This window comes from Ornithorhynchus anatinus, chromosome 2 (genome assembly GCF_004115215.2).
Source record: "Ornithorhynchus anatinus isolate Pmale09 chromosome 2, mOrnAna1.pri.v4, whole genome shotgun sequence".
Classification (NCBI taxonomy): Eukaryota; Metazoa; Chordata; class Mammalia; order Monotremata; family Ornithorhynchidae; genus Ornithorhynchus; species Ornithorhynchus anatinus.
Window position 1 is genome coordinate 105,181,971 of NC_041729.1, and position 10,053 is coordinate 105,192,023.

The window sequence follows — 10,053 nt, forward strand, 5'->3', positions numbered from 1 at the left end:
TTATCTGTGCCTCAGTTATCTCATCTATAAAATGAGAATTATGAGCCCCATGTGGGACAGACTCTGTGTCTAACCTGATCAGCCTATATCTACCCCAGTACTTAGAATGGTGCTTGACACAAAGGAAGTGCATAACAAATACCTCACTGTAATTATTATTATTTATGAGACAATTTCCAGCATATAAATCACTTAATCTCTCTGTACCGCAGTTTCTTTATCTATAAAATAGGGTTAGGGTAACCACTCTTAGGCTGACTCCTCTGAGAAATTCAGAACCAGCCACTTGGAAAAATTCAGGGTCGACTCAGGGACTGAAGGCCAGGAGAGGTCTATGTCAGGAGTACTGGCTGACCGGGCGGTTCTGCTGAACATAGAATAGTCCTCACTGCCACACAGGGAAGTCCCTCCCTGCTAAATCCGAGAATTCCATCAGAGCTGCCAGAGAGGAATAGGGCCCCATCAACTAATAATAGTAGTAATAATAATAATATTTCTTAAGCACTTACTATGTGCTAAGCACTGTTCTAAGCAGGGGTAGATACAAGAACAGGTACTGAACTATCATTTTGCAGATGAGGGAACTGAGGCACAGAAAAGTTAAGGTACTTACCCGAAGTCACACAGCAGGTAAGAGGTGGAGCCGGGCTTAGGATCCAGGTCCTCTCACTTAATTCTATTCGATCCCATTTATTGAGCACTTACTGTGTGCAGAACACTGTACTAAGCGCTTAGAAAGTACAATGCAGAGATAAAGAGAGACGATACCTGCCCACAACGGGCTCACAGTCTAGGCCCGTGCTCTTTCCACTAGACCACGTTAGACTGTAAGCTCCTTGAGGGCAGAGATCGCATCCATCAACCAATCAATCATATTTCTTGAGTGCTTACTGCATGCCAAGCACAGTATGATGGGAGAGTACACTACACCAGAATAATATCTATTTAATTCTGTTGTATTATACTTTCCCAAGCACTTAGTACAATGCTCTGCACACAGTAAGTGCTGAGTAAATACTGTCGATTAATTGATTGAATGAAAATTCCTGAATGAATGATCTTAAAGATGAGAAACCATTATGGGGTGAAGTAAGGGAATGATTTATGGGGAAAGATGAAAGAGCTTAAATCTCCCAGGTCCATGAGACAAATGAGTGACCTCTAAAGGTGCAATGAGCTCATTCTTCAAATACTTGTGAGGCACCTGGGGAAGAGGGGGATGGGTTATGGAGCTCAGGCTAAAGGGGCTTTCCTGGACAAGAAACTGTGAAGTTTGGGAGTATAATTGGGAGTATAATTTTCAGGCTGACTCTCTTGCCCAAGAAACCATCTTTGCTGGGAAGGGACTGATGTGGGGATGATGCAGCAGAGTTGAAAATGACTTGCTAAATTTATTTTAATGCTTTAAATTGATTGTATTAAGAAGCAGCATGGCCTAGTGGATAGAGCACTGGCCTGGGAGTCAGAAGGACCTGGGTTCTAATTCCGGCTCTGCTGCCTATCTGCTGTGTGGCCTTGGATTTAGTGCCCGTCAGTCATACTCTCCATTTTACAGATGAGATAACTGAGGCACAGAGAAGTGAAGTGACACATGCCCAAGGTCACACAGCAGATAAGTGGTGGAGCTGGGATTAGAACCCAGGTCCTTCTGATACTCAAGCCTGGGCTCTATCCATTAGGCCACCCTGTTTCCTGGTGGAAGCAGAAGACTAATGAGAAGAGCTTTCTGGGTGCCAAGCACTCTACTGTGCTCTGGGGAGGATACAAGCAAATCGGGTTGGACATAGTCTCTGACCCTCATGGGGATCCCAGGCTCACTCCCCCTTTTTACAGATGAGATAACTGAGACACAGAGAAGAGAAGTGACCTGCTGAAGGTCACACAGCAGATAAATGGCGGAGTTGGGATTAGAACCCACAACCTTCTGACTCCCAGGTCCGTATTTTCTCCCCTATGCTATGCTGTTTACTGTGAAACCCATGTGGAACAGGGACTGTGTCCAAACCGATTTGCTCGTACCCATCCCAGTGCTTAGTACAGTGACTGGCACCTAGTAAGCACTCAACAAATACCATAATTATTATTTTCATTATTATTGTCTGATGCCTCCCTACAAGATGCAGGAAAGAGCCTGAGCAAGGCCTAGACCTAGAAAGCCCTTCCTGTCATTTAATGGAAGCTGGGCCCAGCCAGTGCTGGGAATCCGGAAACTTGGGTTCTAGTCCCAGCTCTGCCACCGGGCTGCTGTGTGGCTGCTTCCAAATCACTTAACCTCTCTATGCCTGCTTCCTCATTTGTTCAATGAGATAGTAATCTCTGTGTACCATAGTTGTTTTGAGGAGAAAATGAAAACATAGATAGGAAGGCGTTTTGAAGCCAAATAATTAGCTCTCTACAAAACCAAGGTATTATTGGTATTGGTATTATTATTCTTGTGCTTGCTCTAAAGCTATGCAATTTCTTTCTCTCTTGTCCCTCCTCTCTCTCTGAGTAAACTGAGGTTGTTCCAGGGGCCGGAGCTGGTTAAATATTGTCAGTATTAGGAACCGTTTTCTAACCTGCCTTTTGCCAAGGCCAAGGGGGCTATAATATCACTAAAGTTTTATTCCCCAAACTTAAAACCTACCAAATTTTTAGACCTTCCAGACTCAATCTCGCTCAGACCTGAGTCGATTTGCCCCAGTTAGACCAGAGACCCACACTGCATGCAGGGAGGAGCCTCTAGGGAACCTCATGGGACCCTGGGATGTAAGGAAACCACCATCAGCCTGCATCCCGGCTGATTCCTGAGGAAGGAATCCGGAATGGCAGGGTAGGAGGGAGGTGAGGCGAGGGATGTGTCTGTTGTTGTACTCTCCCAAGTGCTTAGTACAGTGCTCTGAACACAGTAATCACTCAACAAATACGACTGAATGAATGAATGGGGAAGGGAGAGGAAGGGAGGAGGGGGAGGGAGTGAATGGGTGGAAAAAGGTGGGGAGAAGATGGGAGGTGAAGGGGGTAATAATAATTGTGGTATTTGCTTAGCATTTACTACATGCAGCAGGCACTGTACTAAGCGCTGGGGTGGATACAGGGAAATAGGGTTGGACACAGTCCCTGTCCCACATGTGGCAGTCTCAATCGCTATTTTACAGATGAGGTAACTGAGGCACAGAGACATGAAGTGACTTGCCCAAACGTCACACAGCAGACTAGTGGCGGAGCTGGAATTAGATCCTCCAATCTTCTGATTCCCAAGCCCGTGCTCTGTTCACTACTCTGTGCTGCTGTGGAAGGGAGGATAATATGAGGGGGAAAGGAAGTGTGTGTGGGAGAGAGGAGAAGGGGAAGGGAAGGATGGGGAGAGGACAGGTCTCGAGTGGGTTGTTTCATGGTTTGGCCTGATCTCAAATAATAATAATAATTTGGTCTGATGGTTTGGTCCACCGATCTCAAATAATAATAATGGTATTTGTTAAGTGCTTACTAAGTGCCAGGCACTGTATTAAGCACTGGGGTAGATGCATGTTAATCAGGTTGGACACAGTCCACATCCCACATGGGGCTCACACTCTTAATCCCCATTTTTACCAATGATGTAACTGAGGCCCAGAGAAGTGAAGTGACTTGCCTGAAATCATCCAGCAGACAAGTGGCGGAGCTAGAATTAGAACCCAAGTCCTTCTGACTCCCAGGCCGGTGCTCTATCCCCTAAGCTTCACTGCTTCATTTGGGGCACGCACGCTCGGGCCCTGTGTCGCCATTCCCCTTCACCCCCTCCCCACTCACAGCGAGGGCTCAAATGAGTCAGATGGTCTTTCCGTCTACACTGAAGCCCTGGAGCGTGGGCACTGGCTGGCTACAGTATTTAAACAGCCGTGCTGGCAGCTTTGCCAAACAGAGATAAAGGACACAGAGAAACAAAGTGTATTCCGTTGAGATGCCCTATGGGCACACGCACCTTTTTGGTCAATATTGTTCCCAATTTTTCCCCCCGTCTTGCTTGGCTACAGAATCTGTCTCATGGCAAAATGGGGCTCTCTGAGGGAGACCCTGATATACCACCATTATGCTCAGAATGAAAGAACCAATGAAGGATTAGCCAGCTAGGGGTGGGGAAGTAAGGGGTACAATGTTGACTCCATCTTACCGTGCTAATGGCCAATCTGCCCACCTCCTGTCTTCATTTAGGAGCCACTCAGCCTGACCACCTGCATCTAATGACTCTGTAACACTGAGATAATGAAGCAATACTCCCTGCCTAATTAGCCGTGCAACCCCTAATGGCCACCTAACTGTTTAGATAAATCCTCCTTCTCCTTGCCCCCTACAGAAAAAAATATACAAATGAATAGGGGCAAGCCTTCCCCTCCCATTCATTCATTCAATCATATTTATTGAGCACTTACTGAGTACAGAGCACCATACTTAGTGCTTGGGAAAGTACAATACAGCAATAAAGAGAGATAACCCCCGCCCACAACTAGTTCACAGTCTAGAGGGGGTGGAGACAGACATCAGTACAAATAAACAGACATCAATATAAATAAATAAAATTGCAGATATATATAAATTTGTGTGATGTGGGGCAGGGAGGGGGGGAAGAGCAAAGGGAGCAAGTTAGGGTGATGCAGAATGGAGTGGGAGATGAGGAAAAGTGGGGATTAGTCTGGGAAGGCCTCTTGGAGGAGATGGGCCTTCAGTAAGGCTTTGAAGGGGGGGAGTGTAATAATCTGTCAGATTTGAGGAGGAAGGGCATTCTAAACCAGAGTTAGGATGAGGGGCAGGAGTCAGTGGCGAGACAGGAGAGATGGAGGCACAGTGAGAAGGTTAGCACCAGAGGAGCCAAGTGTGCAGGCTGGGATATAGGAGAGGAGGGAGGTGAGGTAGGAGGGGGCAAGGTATTGGAGAGCTTTGAAGCCAAGAGTGAGGAGTTTTTGTTTGATACTGAGGTTGATATTTTTGAGGAGGGAAGTGATATTCCCTGAACGTTTCTGTAGAAAGATAATCTGGGCAGTGGAGTGAAGTATGGACCGGACTGGGGAGAGGCAGGAGTTTGGGAGGTCAAAAAGGAGGCACATGCAGTAATCTAGGCAGGATAGGATGAGTGATTATATTAATGTGGTTGTTCACTTTCCCCTTCCTGGGTTTTGGGGTCTGCAAGATGCTGCCCACCCCACTGTTTGGAGATCCCTTGGGTTTTCAGAGGCGGCAGGTGGGGAGACCTGTAACGGACTGTAAGCCCATCAAACGGCAGGGACTGTCTCTATCTGTTGCCGATTTGTTCATCCCAAGCGCTTAGTACAGTGCTCTGCACATAGTAAGCGCTCAATAAATACTATTGAATGAATGAATGAATGACCTCCCGCCTACTCTGAGAAGGAGCGTGGCTCAGTAAAAAGAGCACGGGCTAGGGAGTCAGAGGTCGTGGGTTCAAATCCCGGCTCTGCCACCTGTCAGCTGTGTGACTTTGAGCAAGTCATTTCACTTCTCTGTGCCTCAGTTACCTCATCTGTAAAATGGGGATGAAGACTGTGAGCCCCACATGGGACAACCTAATCATCTTGTATCCTCCCCAGCACTTAGAACAGTGCTTTGCACATAGTAAGCGCTTAACAAGCACCATCATCATTATTATTATTACTCTCAAAGATAAGGGAAATGCTGAGTTCATCCCTCTAGACTATGAGCTCATTGAGGGCAGGGATTAATTAATTCATTCATTCAATAGTATTTATTGAGCGCTTACTATGTGCAGAGCACTGTACTAAGAAGCGCTTGGAATGCACAAATCGGTAACAGAGACAGTCCCTGCCCTTTGACGGGTTTACAGTCTAATCGGGGGAGACGGACAGACAAGAACAATAGCAATAAATAGAATCGAGGGGATGAACATAATAAAACAATAGCAAATAAATAGAATCGAGGCGAAATGCATTTCATTAACAAAATAAATAGGGTAATGAAAATATATACAGTTGAGCGGACGAGTACAGTGCCGAGGGGATGGGAAGGGAGGGGGGAGGAGCAGAGGGAAATGCGGGGAAAAGATGGTTTAGCTGCGGAGAGGTGAAGGGGGGCGGTTGAGGGAGTAGAGGGAAAAGGGGAGCTCAGTCTGGGAAGGCCTCTTGGAGGAGGTGAGCTTTAAGTAGGGCTTTGAAGAGGGGAAGATAATTAGTTTGGCGGAGGTGAGGAGGGAGGGCATTCCAGGACCGCGGGAGGACGTGGCCCAGGGGTCGACGGTGGGATAGGCGAGACCGAGGGACGGTGAGGAGGTGGGCGGCAGAGGAGCGGAGCGTGCGGGGTGGGCGGTAGATAGAGAGAAGGGAGGAGAGGTAGGAGGGGGCAAGGTGATGGAGAGCCTTGAAGCCTAGAGTGAGAAGATTGTCACTCTTTATTCCTGTATTATATTCTCCCAAGCACTTAGTATAGTGCTCTGCACGCAGTAAGTGCTCAATAAATACGATCCAACGAATGAATGACCCTCCCTGGGGGAATGCAAGTCACTGAACCCCAAGAGCTCCCCGGGTCCCAGCGGAGAGATGGCCTAGTCGCACCACAGAGATACAGAAATCCCTCCGCTTCCTGGAGCTGGCCCGCAGAGAAAGAATTAAATTGTTTTGCTTACCTCATTCTTCAGCTTACTCCCGGAGAACCTGGGAAAGCAATTCGTCCCGGTTAGTTGCGGGGGGAGCAAGGCGGACACGGCCCTGTTGAGTCATTCATTCAGTCAGTCATATTTTTTGAGTACTTACTGTGTGCAGAACACTGTACTATGTGCTTGGGAAAGTCTGCCCTTTCCCTGCCTGGAATTCTCAACCCCGTCACATCCACCTGCCTCCTCTCCTACCCAGCCTCTTGAAAGCTCATGTCCAACAGGAGGCCTTCTCTGATTCATTTTCATTTTCGGCCAGTGTCTGTTCTTTCATTTGTTTCCTATTTCATTGCTAACTTATTATCTGTATACAACCTTTTACCTATTATATTCATCTTATTTGTTTGGTAATTTGTGTCTATCTCCTTAGCTACAGTAGAAGCTTTTCAAGAACAGGGAAGCATCTTTGGCTTTTATTCATTCCCAAGTACCCACTACAGCATCCTGGATGCAGAAAGTGCACAGTGCTGTTTATAGGTGTTGATGTTGTATCCATATGGTCTAGTGGAGAAACATGGGCCCGAGAGTCAGAAGACCTAGATTCTAATCCCAGCTCTGCCATGAACCTGCTGTGTGACCTTGGGCAAGTCACTTCACTTCTCTGTGCCTCACTTCCCTCATCTGCAAAATAGGGTTTTAATACCTGTTCTCTCTCCTACTTGGACTGTGAGCCCCATGAGGAATCTGATTACCTCGTAACTACCCCAGCATTTAATACAGTGCTTGGCACACATTGTAAGTGCTTAACGTATATTATTATTAATTACAATAATATAATTATTAATAACAATCCACATAAGCATGGAACGCAGCATGGCCTAAGTGGCAAGAGCACGGACTTGGGAATCAGAAGATGAGGGTTCTAATCCTGGCTCCGCCACTTGTCTCCTGTGTGACTTTGGGCAAGTCGCTTCCCTTCTCTGTGCCTTAGTGACCTCACCTGCAAAATGGGGATTAAGACAGTGAGCCCTATGTGGGACAGGGACTGTATCCAACCTAGCACTTAGAACAGTGCCGGGGACAAAGTAAGTGCTGAACAAATGCCGTTATTATTATTATAAGCCGAAGGAGACCCAGAGAAGTTCAAGGAACTGCCCATAGTGATGTCCAAATGAGAGCCTGGGTGTTCCTGCTTCACCAGACTATTGGCTACGCTACTCCTGAGTGAACATCCCAGTCCCACTCTCTCCCCGGCCTTCCCCTCCCACCCCCATCCCGGGAGGGGAGCATGGAGCATGGTGAGGTGCATTGGAGAGGAGGGTGTGGGCTGGAGAAGGAAAACTTTTTTCCAGAGAGATCGTTGCCCCTCTCCCTCCCTGCTGGGTTTCCCCTCCCTGGAGATTGGCAGGGCCCGAAATTCCTGGTCCTCTCAGGGGAAGGGGCTAGGGTTTGGCGAACTCGGCACATGCAGGCTGGGGCCGGTGTGGCTATGGTGCAGTCGAGGCCTGTCCGGCCAGGCCTCTCTGCAGACCGTAAGCTCGTTGTGGGCAGGGAACGTGTCAGATTATTGTTGCATTTTACTCTCCTAAGCGCTTAGCACAGTGCTCTGCACACACTCAATAAATACGATTGACTGAATGAATGAACCAGTGCAGCCCTGGGATCTCATGCGTGGGTGGCAACTCCCAGGTGTCCATCCAGCACAGGGTGAAGACCCCATGCTCTCAGTTTTCTAAGCTCCCGGGGACTGACTCACACTGTGGGAAGAAGCCCCGAACCGGCCCCAGAAATAACAGCCATCCCTTCTCCCGCAACATCGGGAATGCGGGCTTCTGACCGATTCTGGACCCGGGGTCGAGTAGACCTGCCTCCCACTTTGAGGTGGGGACCAGGTCAGGAACCCGGCGGGGCTCCAAACACCTTGATGTGGTCTGGGAATGTGTCTGTTTACTGTTATATTCTCCTAAGTGCTTAGTTCAGTGCTCTGCCCACAGTACACTGAATGAATGAATGGGACCCGGAAACATGGGATCGGGCAGGGCTTCTCTGCCAATGGCCTGACCTCACCCTGGGCCGAGGGGTTTGCAACCTCTGAAATGGACCCTTTTCCCTCTCCTCTGTCTCTTGTCTTTTCTTGCCTTCTCTCATTCGCCTCTCCCCTCCTCCCACCCGCAACGCTGGACACGGGGACTCAGCTCTGATGTGAGCACTGTTGGGGCTGAGTGGAGCCGGGGGTCCCGGTTCCTGGGCCCCACCCTTTGGCAAAGAGAGGTCTTAAGTAGAAAGAAGGACTGAGAAACTGACCTGGTCAGGCCCTTCCCAGAATAGACGGAGTGGTAGTAGGCACTGCTTTCCCTAATGCCGATCCCATAGTAGTGATACCTGGAGAGAGAGAGGGGGGCAGAGAAAGAGAAAAACTCAAGGATTGTGGGGGTCGGGAGGATGTGGGAGCACTAGGAACCCCAAGATACCGACCGAGAATCACATTAACTGGCCCAGAGCCCCCACTTGGGTCGCTTCCCTGCGCAGAGCCCCCGCCTGAGGCCTTTAGAGCATTCCCACCGTAGGTCCTTGATGGTGGCAGGGCAGTCAGTCATTCCGTCGTATTTATTGAGCACTTACTGTGTGCGGAACACTGTACTAAGCGCTTGAGAGAGTACATTATAACAATTAACAGACCCATTCCCTGACCACAACAATCTTATAGTAAGCCGACGGCTCGGCTCGGCCTGGACTGGACAAACTGATGGGGCAAACGGAGCTTGCAATGCTTTACTCGCCAGCACCAGTGTGATGGCTCTATTTCCTGGAGGGAAAAGCACAAGGGTGACTCATAATAATAATAATAATAATAATAATAATTGCAATAGTACTTGTTCAGTACTTCCTAGGTGCAGAGTCGATTAGTGACCTCAGACCTCAACCCCCATAAAATCCCTGACCCCTTTTTCTGGCATAATGGATAGATCACGGGCCTGGGAGTCAAAAAACCTGGATTCTAATCCCGGCTCTGCCACTTGTCTACTGTGTGACCTTAGGCAAGTCACTTCGCTTCTCCGGGCCTCAGATCCCTCATCCGCAGAATGGGGATTCAATACCTGTTCTCCCTCCAACTTAGACTGTGAGCCCTATGTGGAACCTGATTATCTTGCATCTACCCCAGCAGATAGTACAGTGCTTGGCATATAGTGAGCCCTTAAAAAATGCACAATTATCATTCCCCCACTTGCTCAAAATGAAAGGCACCTCTGGGGAGCCAATCCCTCCCACCATGTTCCGGTGGAAGAATGAACTGACTTTTTCTGCTGGAGGGTACACCCACATCCCGAAGCCCGCAGTAGCCAACAAGTATTTACCAGGCACAAGCAACTAATACAGTGTTCAGTAAGTCACAGTACCAGACTCTGCACATAGAAGGTGCCCTGTGGAAATAATACTGCTTTGTGAACCAGGAAACCAGGCTTTGGGGAAGCAAT